This window comes from Lithobates pipiens, unplaced genomic scaffold (assembly GCF_037356315.1).
Source record: "Lithobates pipiens isolate NorthernLeopardFrog02 unplaced genomic scaffold, aLitPip1_a1.2 Scaffold_8, whole genome shotgun sequence".
Lineage (NCBI taxonomy): Eukaryota > Metazoa > Chordata > Amphibia > Anura > Ranidae > Lithobates > Lithobates pipiens.
The window spans coordinates 109,910,315-109,926,315 of record NW_027507903.1 but is presented as its reverse complement, the minus strand read 5'-3'; the positions used below and the strand labels follow the sequence as shown (position 1 = coordinate 109,926,315).

Genomic DNA, 16,001 nt, shown 5'->3' with positions numbered 1-16,001 from the left:
CCGCGTACATACATTCAAACTTTTCCACGGGCAAGCCCTCCGTCGGAATTTTGACTGTATGTACGCGGCATTAGGAGCAAAATCGATCCTCCACCCCTTATGCCCCCATGCTTCGGCATATATGCTCTTTTTTAACTGTGGTGGTGAAATCACCTCCGACAGCGCTGGAGTCGTGGCTTTACATATCGTGGGAGCAAACGCTGTTGCTGTCAAGATAAATAAATCCACGCTACAGCTGAATGGCGTACCTGAAAACAAAAAATGGTTAACAATAAAACATTGCAGAATAGAATACAGTACAAAGGAGCAGAACAATAGAGAGAGAATAGAGAGCGAGAGAGAACAATAAAACGACAACTATTTTTGGTTTTTTTATTTTATATTTTTTTTGGTTTTTTTGGTTTTTTTACTTTTTTTTTTTTTTTTTTTTTTTAACACTTTTTTTTGTAACTTTAACACTTTTTCTGTTGTAACGGTTCCAGCGGTTTGGGTCTCTCAAAATGTGATGGCATCTTGGGAGACCCTGTGAACGTGTGCCTAGCTTGTGCAATGCTGTACCCTGCGCTAATACTCAACTAGTTCATGGTAGCGTTCAAAACACTCACCCTGACAAAGACCAGGCTGGTCAGGACAGCGGGGACAATAAGAACGGGTGTCACGCCTAAATCCGCGCTTGCTACAGACACGACATCTTTTTTGGGGGGCTCGTTGGGTAGGGGTACTCGGGATGACATAAGAATAATGCCTCTCATGCAGCCGGCTTACTGCATCTGGTAGGGGAAGGTGAGGTGGAGCACCGTCTGGATACAGAAGGGCTCTGACGATATCCTCCTGGAATTTGAGGAAGGATCCAGTCCGTCCTGAAGCTTTGTGTAGTACATAAGCATTCAGTATAGCCAATTGGAATAAATAAACAGACACTTTTTTGTACCAGCGTCTGGACTTACGGGCAACTAGATACGGCGCCAACAACTGGTCATTGAGGTCCACCCCTCCCATGTTAAGGTTATATTTGTGGACACAGAGGGGTTTCTCCACAACACCAGTCGCCGTAGAAATTTGGACCGTCGTGTCTGCATGAAGGGAGGTAAGAACGAAAACATTCTTATTATCCCTCCACTTCATAGCGAGCAAATTATTACTGCGCAAGCAGGCTCTCTCCCCCAGCCTAAGACGGGACTCTACAAGCCGCTGGGGAAAGCCCCGGCGATTAGGTCGCACGGTGCCACATGCTCCAATCTGCTGATCAAACAAGTGACTAAAGAGTGGCACGCTTGTGTAATAATTGTCCACGTACAAGTGGTACCCCTTTCCGAATAAGGGTGACACCAAGTCCCACACTATCTTGCCAGCGCTTCCTATGTAATCAGGGCAGTTCTCCGGCTCTACGTGACTATCTCTTCCCTCATAAACCATGAAACTACGTGTATAGCCTGTGGCCCTGTCACAGAGCTTATACATCTTGACCCCGTATCTGGAACGCTTGTTGGGGACGTATTGTTTGAAGGACAAGCGACCAGAAAATTTAATCAGGGACTCATCAACGCAGACAACTTGATCGGGAGTAAACAAGGCTGCAAAACGTTGGTTGAAGTGGTTTATGAGGGGCCGAATTTTGTAGAGCCGATCATACTCAGGGTCTCCACGAGGACGACAGAGTTCATTGTCGCTGAAGTGCATGAACCGCAAAATCATCTCGTATCGTGCCCTGGACATGGAAGCAGAGAACACGCGCATATGGTGAATTGGGTCAATGGACCAATATGACCGCAACTCACTCTTTTTGGTTATGCCCATGTTGAGGGAGAGGCCCAGAAAGATTTTAAATTCGGAAACCGTAACTGGTTTCCATTGTCTGGCAAGGGCGGACTGGGGAATAGTGGCGATGTGTTGAGCAGCGTACAAATTGGTTTGGTCCACAATAGATCTAAAGAGATCTTCGGTGAAAAACAGTGAGTAAAAGTCAAGTGTCGTAAAATCAACTGTTTCCACGTTAATGCCAGGTTGGCCAGTGAATGGGGGAAGTACGGGTTCTGCAGAAGTGGTGGGCACCCAAATAGGATTGGCGAATTCTGCAGGAAGGGCACTATGGGTACGACGGGCCTGTCTTTGTCTTCTTCTTGGTGGCAGCGGGACACTACTTGTGCTTGCCACCTCGCCAGCTTGAACTGCACTTATGGGACTCGCCACGTCACCACGTGTTACTGCAGTGCTGGATGTAGGTCCAGGGTGTACTAGGCCGCTGGTGCTTGCCAGTTCACCAGAAGGTTGAGCGGCTCTAGTACGTCTCTGCTCCATACGAGTGACCTGCGGTTCCTGCACCTCAACAACAGAATACATACGGGATTGGGCACACCTGTTCTTAACAGCGGCCTCATCTCCGTCGTCAGAGCTATCTGTCATGGAGCCGCTGTCCTCTACAGGATCGTATTCTGAGCCTGAATCTGACAGATGAGTGACGTCCTCTTCACTATCTGTCATGCTCAGAAACGTGTAGGCCTCATCACTAGTGTACCTTCGCTTTGCCATTTTGGGCTCTAAATTTAGGGGTACACTAGTGAGACTCACAGGTAAAAAAGCACCTAGCCTGTCAGCGACTGTTTCAAAACGCTACAAAAAAAACTGTTAGCGATCGCAGGGATCAAGCCTGACTCTGCGAACGCTGCAGTTATGTGTGTTGTGTTTTGTAAGTGACAGTGATCGATCGATACTGCACTTGGGTGGGCTGGGCTGGGCTTGGCGGAGGGGCTAAACGCAGGTGCTAGCGGGTATCTGGGCTGATCCCGCTAACAATGCGTTTTGGGAAACCTAAAATGCTGGCAACGCTAATATATATCTGATCAGATACTATATTACTAAGGGAGGTGTATGCTTTGCGCGTGGGTGTTAGCGGTACTGGCACTAACCTGACGCTGGGGCGACGCAGGCCTTATCTGACCCTAAAAAACTTATATCACCCGCCGGGTGATCAGGGGGTTAAACCTTTATTAGGTAATAAATGGCGGGTGCCCTGAAACAAAAAAATATAACTAACCAACCAGCGTCACCTGTAACAGTTATATGGTGATCACTGGTGAAAGGGTTAACTGGGGGGCAATCAGGGGGCTATGCGGTAGTATATGGGGGTCCCTGACGCTATAAAAAGCTGCGGCGAACCCAAATACTTACCTGCCTATCTAGCGTCACCTGTGACACTAATACAGCGATCAGAAAAAAATCGCTTATTAGTGACACTGGCGACGGGGGGTGATCACGGGGTTAAACCTTTATTGGGGGGGTTAGGGGGGCACCCTAGAGCTAAAGGGGGCTAGCCCTAACTGCCCTAACAGTTATTACAGTCACAAATGACACCAATGCAAAAAAAAAAAAAAAAAAAAAAAAAAAAAAAAAAAATGCACTTGGTGTCACTGTGACTGGGGGGGGCAGGGGTGATTGGGGGTGATTGGGGGGTGATCAGGGGGGTGAAAAGTGTGCCTGGCGTGTTCTACTGTTAGTGTAGTGTTAGGTGCAACTCACCGATCCGCTCTCCTCGGTGCCGGAACGAAAAAGACCGACACGAGGAGAGAATACATCACTTCCTCTCCTGTGTTTACATTACAGGAGAGGAAGTGATGTCACGGGGGATTTTCATTCGTCGGGAGCGATCGCGAGGGGGTGGCCATGAATGAATGGCCGTCCCCTCGTCCGGGATCGCTCCCGAACGAAAACCGACCGCCGCAGGCACCGGGCGGGGGCCCGATCGGGCCCCCGACCCGCGGGAGGCAAATCACGTACATGTACGTGCTTATGCCTGCCCGTGCCATTCTGCCGACGTACATCGGCGTTAGGCGGTCGGCAAGTGGTTAAGGTAATATACAGTATATTACTGTATATATACACTCCAAAAGATAAGGCAGCTTGAAAGATAAACAGATTAAGATTTCTTTCAGAAATAAAAGTGTTAATAGTTTACTTTTATCAGTTAACAAATTGGAAAGCAAATGAACGGAAGAGAAATCCAAATCAAATAAATATTTGGTGTCACCAGTCTTTGCCTTCAAAACAGCATTAGTTCTTCTAGGTACACTTGCTCATAGTTTTTGAAGCAACTCAGCAGGTAGGTTGTTCCAAACATCTTGAAGAACTAACCACAGAATATTTGTGGTTGTAGGCTGCTTCAAATCCTTCTGTCTCTACATGTAATCCCAGACAGACTTGATGATGTTGAAATCAGGGCTCTGTGGGGGCCAAATCTTCACTTCAAGCACTGTTAATGACATTGGCTGTATGTGTGGGGGTTATTGTCCTGTTGTAGAATAAATTTGGGGGCAATCATAACTTCCCTGATGGAATCACATGAAGAATAAGTATCTGCCTGTATTTCTCAGCACTGAGGACACCATTGATTCTAATGAAATCTCCAACTCCATTTGCAGAAATGTAGCCCCAAACTTGCAAGGAACCTCCCCCATGCTTCACTGTTGCCTGAAGACACTCATTATTGTACCGCTCTCCAGCCCTTTGGTGAATAAACTGCCTACTGCTACAGCCAAATATTTCATATTTGTCTCATTAGTCCAGAGCACCTGCTACCATTTTTCTGCACCCCAGTTTCTATGTTTTCATGCCCAGTTGAGTCACTTAGCCTTATTTCTATGTCGGAGGTATGTTTTTTTGGATGCAATTCCTCCATGAAGAGCACTTCTGGTCAGATTCTCCTGACAGTAAATTGGTGAAAATGGGTCCCACTGATTTCTGCCAGTTCTCTGCGTATGGCACAGCTGAACATTTTCCAATGTCGAGGGACAATAAGCATGATATGTCTTTCATTTGCTGTATTAAGTTTTCTTGGCCAAGCACTACATCTACGGTACTCAAAGTTGACCATTTCTGTGTGCTCCTTCAAAAGAGCTTGAAACCCCAGTCTGCTTTGAAATTTTTGCCTGGGAGAGTCCTCGCTGATGCAGTATAACTACATTGTGTCCTGTTGCTGTGCTCAGTCTTGCCATGGTGTATAACCTGTTACATGAAATAGTCTTCCACATCCTCTCCTTAGTAGCAGAGTATGGCTGCACCTCACTCAGTTTTAAGCCTTACATAGCTGTTTCTGTTTCGATTAATGACTGTGTTTAAAACTACATATGAAACTGATAATTATTAGTACCTGCTTGGTATAATTGGTTAACACATACATCATTGGTTCATACACTTTACTCTAATCCTATATAATCCCTAACTTTGTGAAAGCGTACAAAGTGTGCAAGTGTAAGAATTGATGCTGGCATGAAGCCAAAAAGAGTAGTCACGCCAAATATTGATTAGATTTAGATTTTTCTACTGTTCGTTCAATTTGCATTTGTAAATTGCTAAAATAAATAAAATATAAAATAAACAATAAAAATATTTTTTTGAAAGTATTCCTACCATACAACATTACTTCACAACTTTTGCACAGAAAGTACAATATATATATATACACCTATACATACATATGCAACTACCCAAATGACCCTGGTGATTTTGAACTGATATCATGCACACAAGTTGACACAAAGGGGTTTGAATGGCTATTAAAGGTAACCATCCTCACCTGTGATCTTTTTGCTTGTAATTACTATGTGTGTGTATAAAAGGTCAATGAGTTTCTGGACTCCTGACAGACCCTTGCATCTTGCACTGACGTTTCTGGATTCTGAGCCATGGGGAAAGCAAAAGACTTGCCAAAAGATCTGCGAGAAAAGGTAGTTGAACTGTATAAAACAGGAAAGGGATATAAAAAGATATCCAAGGAATTGGGAATGCCAATCAGCAGTGTTCAAACTATAATCAAGAAGTGGAAAATTAGGGGTTCTGTTGAAACAAAACCACGGTCAGGTAGACCAACTAAAATTTCAGCCACAACTGCCAGGAAAATTGTTTGGGATGCAAAGAAAAACCCCACAAATAACTTCAGGTGAAATACAAGACTCTCTGAAACATGTGGTGTGGCTGTTTCAAGATGCACAATATGGAGGCACTTGAAAAAAAGATGGGTTGCATGGTCAAGTCGTCAGAAGAAAGCCGTTACTATGCAAATGCCACAAAGTATCCCGCTTGCAAAACACCAAACAGCACAAAGACAAGCCTCAAACTTTCTGGCACAAAATCATTTGGAATTATGAGACCAAAATGTACTTTTTTGGCCACAACCATAAAGACTACATTTGCAGAGGAGTCAACAAGGCCAATGATGAAAGGTACACCATTCATACTGTGAAACACGGAGGTGGATCACTGATGTTTTGGAGATGTTTGAGCTACAAAAGGCACAGGAAATTTGGTCAAAAGATGAATGCAGTATGTTATCAAAAAATACTGGAGGAACATTTGCATTCATCAGCCAGGAAGTTGCGCATGGGGCATATTTGGACATTCTAACATGACAATGATCCAAAACACAAGGCCAAGTCTAACTGTCATTGGCTACAGCAGAATAAAGTGAAGGTTCTGGAGTGGCCATCTCAGTCTTCTGACTTCAATATCATTGAGCCACTCTGGGGAGAACGCAAACATGCAGTTCATGCAAGACAGCCCAAGAATTTACAGTAACTGGAGGCTCTTTGCCAAAAGGAATGGGCAGCTTTACCATTTGAGAAGATAAACAGCCTCATCCACAAATACCACAAAAGACTTTAAGCTGTCATTGATGTTAAAGGGGGCAATACACGGTATTAAGAACTGGGGTATGTAAACGTTTGATCAGGGTCATTTGGGTAGTTTCTGTTGTGATTTTGATTTAAAAAGAGTAAATACAATGGATTGATAATAAATGGCTTCAGCCAAACACTAACCATGAGTGAAAGAAAAGTTTTTGTGTTATTCATATTCTCAGAAAAATGGCCATACATATATATATATATATATATATATATATATATATATATATATATATATATATATATATATATATATACACACACATATATATATATATATATATATATATATATATATATATATATATATATATATATATATATATATATATATATATATATAGGGTCTGGAAGGTATTAGTAGATAAATATTACATAAAAGGTAGTAGTATTACTGCATAAATTATAACAATTCATCAAGTTCAGCAAAAGGACTGGCGAGTGGCAAGTAGTCTAAATGTAAAACAGCACTGTAAAACCTGTTACATCTAAACTGGGAAGGCAACGACAATGTAGGATCAACCACTTTTTCTGGGCAATGTGCCTTTAATGAGCTCTTCTTCTCCTCCTCCCAGTCTGCCCTGCCTTGCCTTTTCTACGAGCTCCACATGAAAGACAGTAACTACTGTTATGTAACGCCAGCTCTCTGATCCAAAAGGCTGCAGGTTAGAAGCACAGCCGGCTCCAGCAGCCAAGTAAGAATGCTAGCAATTGTGGACCGAAGCTTGCTAAGTAGCGCTAAGTGGTCCTGATATGCATGGCTGTATGCATGCCAGCTTTCGATGTCAATCCTACCTGAGAACAAATGAGTTAATCACTAGCTCAGTCACTGTGAATGAGTCACCTGTGCCGTTGCAGAACACAACAGATCCTGGCCAGCAAATCACAGACGCTTTTGGTCCCATTAAGTGTAAACATGCAGCATCCGGAAAAAACGGCTGAGCAATTCATTACTAAAAAAAAGTGTTTTCTGAAAACCCCTACAGGTTTACAATGAAAAATATTCTACAGTTACAAACAGTAAGATCTCTGATGCCTGATTACAGATCATGGGACAGCGAGGTCCTGTGGCAAAACCGGCAGCTGCTTCTTTTTGTGACTACGTTGTTGTACTGTTGAAAAGTGAGGGCTCTAATGTCAAAACCAACAAGATTCAGTAAATCAAGAATTTCAATGTTTCAGGGCAGGGAAGGATCTTCAGAAGCCATTAGTAAAGGCAGGCAGGGACATTCTCTAAGCAGAGATTAATGGGCGGAAGTGTACGGGATTTCTACGAGAAAAGTATGAAATGGTCAGTTCAGGTCACGATACCATTTAAAGGGGTTGTCCTTGTATAAACCAAAACAATAAAAATCGGGAGAAGGTTTTTCACAGCCTTTTCTTTTAATACTACTGAAGTAAAAAAGCTGGTAGTAGAAAAGAAGAAGATCGAGAGTTGAATATAACTGACATATCCAATCTCTATACTTATGTGAAATTTATTTTCTTAGTATATTTTCTACATGTAATTTTTTTTTTTGCAGGATAAGCAAAAATTCTAACATGAGTAAAGAGATATTTATTTTGCAAAATGCATTGGTAACTTTTTTTGGCATACATAAGAATACCAACAGCAGGCAACATTTTCGGCCAGCATTTTCCTGAAACCCTCTAGGGACTTGTAAGTACAAAGAAGTTGGAAAAGTTCAGTGTGTTCAAAAGACCAACATGCATAGCAGTAGAAAAAGCATTTGCTTAGCTCAATGGTGCATTTAACTGAAGGTAAACTTACACTAAACAATATCTATATTATCCAAAAATAATCCATACACATCCACTACATAATGGCCCTCTTTTTTAATATCCTCCATGGTCTTCTCAACTTCTTTAATCCCTCAGTTGCATGTGATTGGAATGAGCAGTGCACATTGGTGATCATGTGTACTGTTCCACGCTTGCTAAAAACCCTATTGTCCATATTCCCTAGTCCATCTTTGGAGTGAGCAGGAGAGGATGACTACGTTCCTATGTACAGTGGAACTATGGAGAAAAAATTTAGCCATCTGGCCAACAGGAAGTTAAATCACTGCAACAAGACGAATAAGAATTTGGGGATTTGGAGGAGGCTGAGAGCAATAAAAGGTACTTTTTTGAGATTGGAATGCATACTTAAGTTTTTTAAACCAACGTTTAGCGTTACTTTAAGCTCCCATTTATACCTGAATATTTTTTGTGTGTTTTTGTTTGAAGCTAAACCTTTCCAGCATGGTTTTGGATCCATGGAATTTAACTGGAACATAAGCATTTTTGCGCACCCTAAGCCCTTGTACACACGGTCGGAGATTCTGTCGGAATGTGTCCGATCGGAGCGTTTTGTCGGATATTCCGACTGTGTATGGTCTGCATCGGACTGTTTCCGTCGGAATATCCGTCGGACCAACTTTTCCAACTTGCCGGAAATATTTTCCGACAAAATGCTCCGATCGGACATACTCCGATCATGTGTAGAGAATTCCGATCAGACAAAGTGCCACGCATGCTCAGATCAAATTCCTACACCAAAGCTATTGGCTACTAGCGTGAACATAGTCCCGTCGTAACGAAATAACGTCATCACGTCGGATTTTCCGACAACTTTATCCGACCGTGTGTATACAACAGTTTCGGACAAAATCCGACGGATTTGGTTGTCGGAATCTCTGATTGTGTGTACAAGGGCTTACACTTGTACAACTGTCTCTGCTCTCCTACCCAAAACAAAAATGTTTGAGGTTCCATGCACGTGCAACAACAATAATCTAATGCTGCGTACACACAACCGGAATTTCCAGCAGAAAGGGTCCGATGGAATCTTTTCATCAAATATTCTAATCGTTTATGGGCTTCAACTGCCTTTTAAAAAAAAAATTCAGACGGACCTAGAAATAGAACATGTTTTAAATCTTTCCGACGGAATTAATTCCTATCGGGAAAATCATTAGTCTGTATGCAGACTTTGGTGTGATTAGGTGTAGGCAAGTCCACTTTAGAGGAACTCCATCGGAAAGACCATCAGATTTTATTCTGACGGAAAGTCCGGTCGTGTGTACGTGGCATAAGACTACAAAAACTGCTTGCAAATCATCTGTAAAGAAATGCTCAGTTCAGGTGTAAATGTAGGCTATCTGTATTGATACTGTAACCTTTATGAAGACCACCATTTGGAAAAGAAAAGGTGTAGTAAGTGAAAAAACTAAGGGCTGGTTCACACCATATGTGGTAGAACTGCATTGGGCAGCTATTCCAGCACAGTCCCACTGCATGGACAATGCAAAATGCCTTGTCTCCTATGTGGCAGTTCACACCACTGCAGTACAGTGGTGTGCAGGCATGGCACGCTGAAAAGAAATATGGCATGCAGTACTTTTTTCAGCACAGTATGAGGCAATCTAATGTCATGTGGCTGGCAATAACTTTTTTAAATGTCTGTGTGACATCTCCATAAAGTTTTTTTTTAAAATGGAACCAGTGCAATCTGCTGAGCTCTGGGATTTATCACTGCACTCTCAGCTCAGTCGGATCGCACCGCACACTTGCTTCTGGTGTGAAACGGTCCTAAAACAGCGGCTGCTGTGTAGGTCTGCACACAACACCTAACACAATAAGTGGCACACTGTTCTTTCCATGGATACCACCGACAGAGCACTATTCCTTCTACTGACATCAATGGAAAATCAATAATTCCTCCCCTTGCTGACCACAGGTGCTATGTAATTTTTTTTACTAGGGCACTTCCTACTCACAATGGCCAGATTTTGGCCCCGCAAAGTCTTAAAGACAGTAAACTGGCTCTTTGTATAAAAGGTTTGGAGACTCCTGGCTTATAGTAAAGCTACCCCTATGAATCTGTACACACCCTGTACTGACAGTCACACAGGTCTAAAGGTATGAAAACAGCACTATCTTCAGTAGGTTGCTTTACAGAAAATAAATATATATGTCCTTAATGTGCATTTATATGTGTATGTGTGTGATTATGATTGTTTACTGCTACAAATAGCCATCATGTACTGTCATAACAGCATATGCTATGTGGGAGGTGTTAGCGTCCTCATATTTAGCTAGATACTGTTATATCTACTTAATTTTACAATACAGATTTTAACTATGGCGGTCAAATAGCAAAAATAGAAAAAAACATAAGGAGCCAGTCATATTTCATACTGTTAACTATTACAAGCTTTATGACAGTATATGCCAGAAGTTGATATTAAAAATAGTCTTACTTTACTTGGTGTTGGAGCAGCTTTACACAGCCAGGAAAGTCTGTATAATAAGAATCATCATGGCTCAGGTCGATCTCTACAAATTACAATGCACTAATGTGAATTACTCACCAGTGTAATGCAGTGTTTGCCATTACCAGAGCGACTCAATTATACTCTCATACATCTGCTCTATGTAGAAATCCACCAGAACAGGCAAAGAATGTCTGAGGATCAAATCCACATGACTGAGAGTCAGAATCTGCCAGCTCATTCAAAAAGCACCACTTCTTAAAATAGTAACCTGCTACAGAGGAATGAATGATGGACAGCATTTCGAGAGGCAATAGAGTGCCATAGGCTTCTTCAATAAGGCATTGCAAGGATCACTGATGATGCTCAATGTAATGAAGCCCATAGTAGCCATTAGGTTCTAGATGGCTGTTCTACGATCTGTGAATTTGCTGTAGGTGACTGCACTGCACCTTCATACTGATCATTGCAGTGCCTTATTGTATAAGAATGCATAGACATGTTGTATGACATTCTCATGAGGGGAGAAAGTGATTTAGACAGATTACGAAAACCTTGCTTCCCTAAGAAAATACAGATTCTAGACAACTATCCTCTACTCTTCTCCTCCAAAACAAAAATGCCTGGGACTGAATACATGTACAAAATCTTATGTGTTCCACTGTGGATCGCTTTTCAGGCCATATGTCACCTTCTCACTACCTTTTTTGGGCCTCCTTCACATGGGCTTAGCGATCCGTACATCAGAGTAAAGGTCTGTGCAAGGGATGTACAGATGTTCCATGCAGAACCATGCAGGCAGCCTGTTCAAATAAATGACTTACCGCAATTTCTAATGCATACTGTGAGAAGCTCACAGTGGGCAGTGAATTCAGAGTAAGCAATTTCAGTACAGGAGAGGACCCTGTACAACTATGCAAGACTGTAGGTAGGGCTGGAGTTCAGCTTTAAGGACCTTGGCTCATTAACCACTTCCTGACCTCCTGCCATATATATACTGCGGCAAGGCGGCTCTATTTTGAAAAATCACGTACCTGTACGTTATTTTGTCAATAGCCACTAAAGCCGAGATTGCGCGCTGATCGGCCACAGGTGACACCAATCAGCAGCCCCGGCAGACATTGTGTCCGCTGGGCCTGCTGATTGGTTTTCCCTGTGGCCAATCAGCGTGTGATCGCGACTCCAGTGGCTAAATCACCTGCAGAGACAAAACCGCGGTCTGCGATGTTAACAAGTAGACCACCGTGCTGTCAGGCATGGACACTGATCTAGTGTTTCTAGTTCTAATCAGGAACACAGATCACAGTGTCCATGCAGTGAGCCCCCCCCCACAGTAAGAAAGCACAATTAGGGAATACACTTAACCCATTGATCGCCCCTGATATTAACGCCTTCCCGGCCAGTGTCATTTATAGTGTTAGTGCATATTTTAAGCGCTGATCACTTTAATAATGTCACTGGTTCCCAAAAAAGTGTCAAAAGTGTAAGTTAGGCGTCCGATCTGTCTGCCACAATGTCGCAGTCCCACTAAAAATCACTGATCACCGCCATTACAAGTGGAAAATAAATAAAAAATTAATTAAAATGCCATAAATACATGCCCTATTTTGTAGACGCTATAACTTTTGCACAAACCAATCATTATAGGCTTATTAGGATTGTTTTTTTACCAAAATATGTATCAGAATACATACTGGTAGAAATTGATGAATAAATTTGATTTGTACATTTTTTTTTTATTGTTAATAGCGCAAAAAATAAAAACCGCAGAGGTGATCAAATACCACCAAAAGAAAGCTCTATTTGTGCTATTTGTGGTTGACAACAAGGTTCTGTAGGTATGTTCCTAGGTTAAATTTGTATGTAAGTTGGAACAGGTATATTTTTTGAGTGTAACTTCATCAAACCTTTTTTTGGATAACATAACTCCATAACTCCTACAGGAATTAATTTTTCTTCCTAGGGGTAGATTTCCTCTAACTTCCTGTTGTCTCCCTCCGTTTGTCAGTCAGATGTTTGTAACTCTGGGACTGTCTGTATATTATTTTATAAGGTGTGCTTAGATATGCTTATTAACCACTTTAATACCAGGCACTTTCGCCCCTTCCTGCCCAGGACAATTTTCAGCTTTCAGCGCTGTCTCATTTAGGGCAGAGCTTAAGTCTTTAATGCTTTTAATAAATATTTTATCATAATAAAATTTGTGAGCACAGTTCTTGTACCATAAGCAATTAATTCTTGCATGTACTCACATGTTGCTAGTATCATCATTTCACTCTGGGCTTGCTTTCTCGATCATGGGGATGCAATGAATTCCTTTGTAAGAGTGACTTACAAAGTGCATATTGACCCCTATTTATTGCATCAATTTACGCAGCACTTTACATATTTAATATACATTCACATCAATCCCTTGTGTTGCTATGGATATTTAGGTGATTTTATAGCAAATGTATTTGTTAGTTAGATTGCATTTGATTTTTTTAAGATCATGTGCTATGTATAGAAGCTTGGCTCCCCCAATGATATAAAAATAAACTAGTCACATTGGTTTAGGAGCAAAGCAGAGGACAGGATATGATGTAAGCGGAAATTGGAGGGAGGACACAAAAGAGGAGCATGGCTGCTTGAAACTGGAGAGCTCTGGAGAAGTCTTGAGTTGGACTCTGAGCAAAAGAACCATGAAGATGATTTCATCAACAGAAGTTAAGTAACTGTTTAGTTTACTTATTGCATACATATTGTACATGCTTATTTTTCTAGAAAGGATAATTGGCTTATGCATGTTGTAGGCATATTTTGTAACTATAAATTGTATTTTGTGAAGTTGTATGTGCGACTTTTCTGGTTAGTAAAAGCATTGATATACTACAGAACTACAGAAGTCTAAGCTTCCTTGGATTTTACTGCAAGAACCTTTAATAAACAGCAAGCAAAACATCTGGGGGCTCGTGGCCGGAATTTGCACTAAAGCTCAACTGAAGCAGACCTATTTTCTGTGGTGTGGTTTGTTGCTTGTGCTGGGGGAAAATGCTGCATACACTGTTTAGAAGGAGTTTCTGGTGTTCAGGAGGAGAAGGTGTGTACCCTTCCTACTTGGACCAGAGATAGTCAGTTGATGTCTGTTGCGAAGAGGCTGGCTAGGTATTCTTCTCATTTGAACAGACCTTGGTGGGATGGAGTCTCGGATCTTTCCTCAGATTTTAGTCTCAAGAGTTGTGGGTTCAGTAAGGGAGAGATGCGGGCAGTTGCTGTGTTTGGTTTGCACTTCCTGCATGCTCTAAATATTGAATCTGAAAAGAGCAAAAAAGGCAAAGTTGCAAATAGACTTACTGAAGAAGCAGCTTGCAGAGGCGACCAAGTGTTTGAAAGACTCTGCAAGCAAGGCAAAGGATTTAGAATATAGGGCAGTCAAAGTTAAACTTGCAGTGGCTTCAAAGTGTGTTCAAACCACAGCAGGCCGAGCTGAAGATTTGAATAAGCAGTGTGCAGATATCATAAACAAGTCTAATGATGCCCTAACAAAGGACAAAGGCCCTAAGCCTGTGTGCAACAGTAGGACATGTGCAACTGTTACTTCCCATAAGCGGGAAGCTGGGAATCTGATCAGCTCAAATAGAGATGGCTGAGTTGAGTCAGATAACAAAAAGACAAGGCCTGTGTTCTCCAGGAGACACATGTGGACTGATTTACTTAAAGCGGAGGCCCACCCTAAAGTGGACCTTCCGCTCATTGGAATCCTCCCCCCCTCCGGCGCCACAATTGGCACCTTTCAGGGGGGAGGGGGTGCAGGTACCTGTACAGTACAGGTATCTGCACCCACTTCCAGCATAGCTATCTGCGGAAAGGGGCGTAGATTCTGCAGAATCTACGCCCCTTTCTGAAAGTCCCCCACTGCCTGCTGGGAAACACACAGATCCCAGAGGCAGCAGGTCCATCCTTATTGCGCAGCGCGACTCGCGAATGCGCAGTAGGGAACCAGGAAATTAAGCCGAAAGGCTCCACTTCCTGATTCTCATATCCAAGGTGGCGGCGGCAGCACCCGAGAGACGATCGAGAGATCAGCTTCGGGTGCCGACATTGCGGGCGCGCTGGGCGGGTAAGTGTCCTTAAGTCAGCAGCTGCAGTAATTGTAGCTGCTGGCTTTTAAAGAAAACAAAACGGCGGAACTCCCGGCGGACTCCCGCTTTAAGGTGGAGGTCCATAGAGAGGAAATAGATGGAATTCCTACACCAGCATTGCTTAAGAAGTGGAAGCAAGTGGTTGAGAATGGTAGATTCAGTCACATTCAGTGTTTTTGTTGTCATAGAATGGGGCATTTTGCCACAGAGTGCCATGCTGTTAAGACTGGACAACAGCAGGCCAGTGTTCCCAGGACAGCAAGGAGAAAGATGCAGCTGGAAATCAATGCCTTTCCATGACAGTGTTACAAGACAACAGTGGGCACCCTACAATAGTTTTGAAGTTAGAAATGGACAAATAGAGAAATGAGTTATATTGTTGGCACTGTTGGAAGGAACATAAAATCTGCTTTGTCTCTTACTCTTTGAAGGTACTGAGCATCAAGAGGTGGAGCAAGCAGAGCAGATGACAAGACTAGGAGAGATGGGATGAAGCAGACCAGAAGATCAGATGAGGGCCTGAGGAAGACGCGGATGATTTCCTGATGGTGTCTGAATTTGAGAGGACTTTCTTCTGAGCATTTCTTTATGACCAGGAGGACAAGGGCCTTAATCATCTGGACCTTTCTTTCCACAGACTGCCAAGGACATTGCTAACCCTGCTCGAAGAAATGTTGCAGCTTTCCTGGGACAAAAGTATGATCGTGCAGAACATATGGGGTCGAAAGTCAATTTTTTCCTCCCATTTGCAATACGGGGGAGAGGGGTTATTTTGATATTTCCTGGATAAAGGTTATAAAGCTGCTGAGAAAAAAAAGATAATTTTTCCTATATTATGCTATAAAATCAAGAGGTAGTATGTGTTGCCATGGCTATTGGTAGAGATATAGCACCAATATGGAGTTAGATTTTAAGACCATGCTGTTTTAAAAGCTAGGCTCTCCCTCATT

The 16,001-nt window shown here is 42.4% G+C and overlaps 1 protein-coding gene and 1 long non-coding RNA gene across 2 annotated transcripts in view; one reads left to right on the top strand and one right to left on the bottom strand.

The window, feature by feature from the left end:
• LOC143963138 (nuclear receptor ROR-alpha) overlaps nucleotides 1-16,001 on the bottom strand; it is a 676,682-nt gene that overhangs the window by 586,240 nt on the left and 74,441 nt on the right. The window lies entirely within an intron of this gene.
• LOC143961348 (uncharacterized) lies at nucleotides 7,256-14,894 on the top strand. Its single transcript, XR_013270450.1, has 3 exons — nucleotides 7,256-7,369; nucleotides 8,641-8,795; nucleotides 13,487-14,894. It is a non-coding gene; the product is annotated as an uncharacterized LOC143961348 (long non-coding RNA).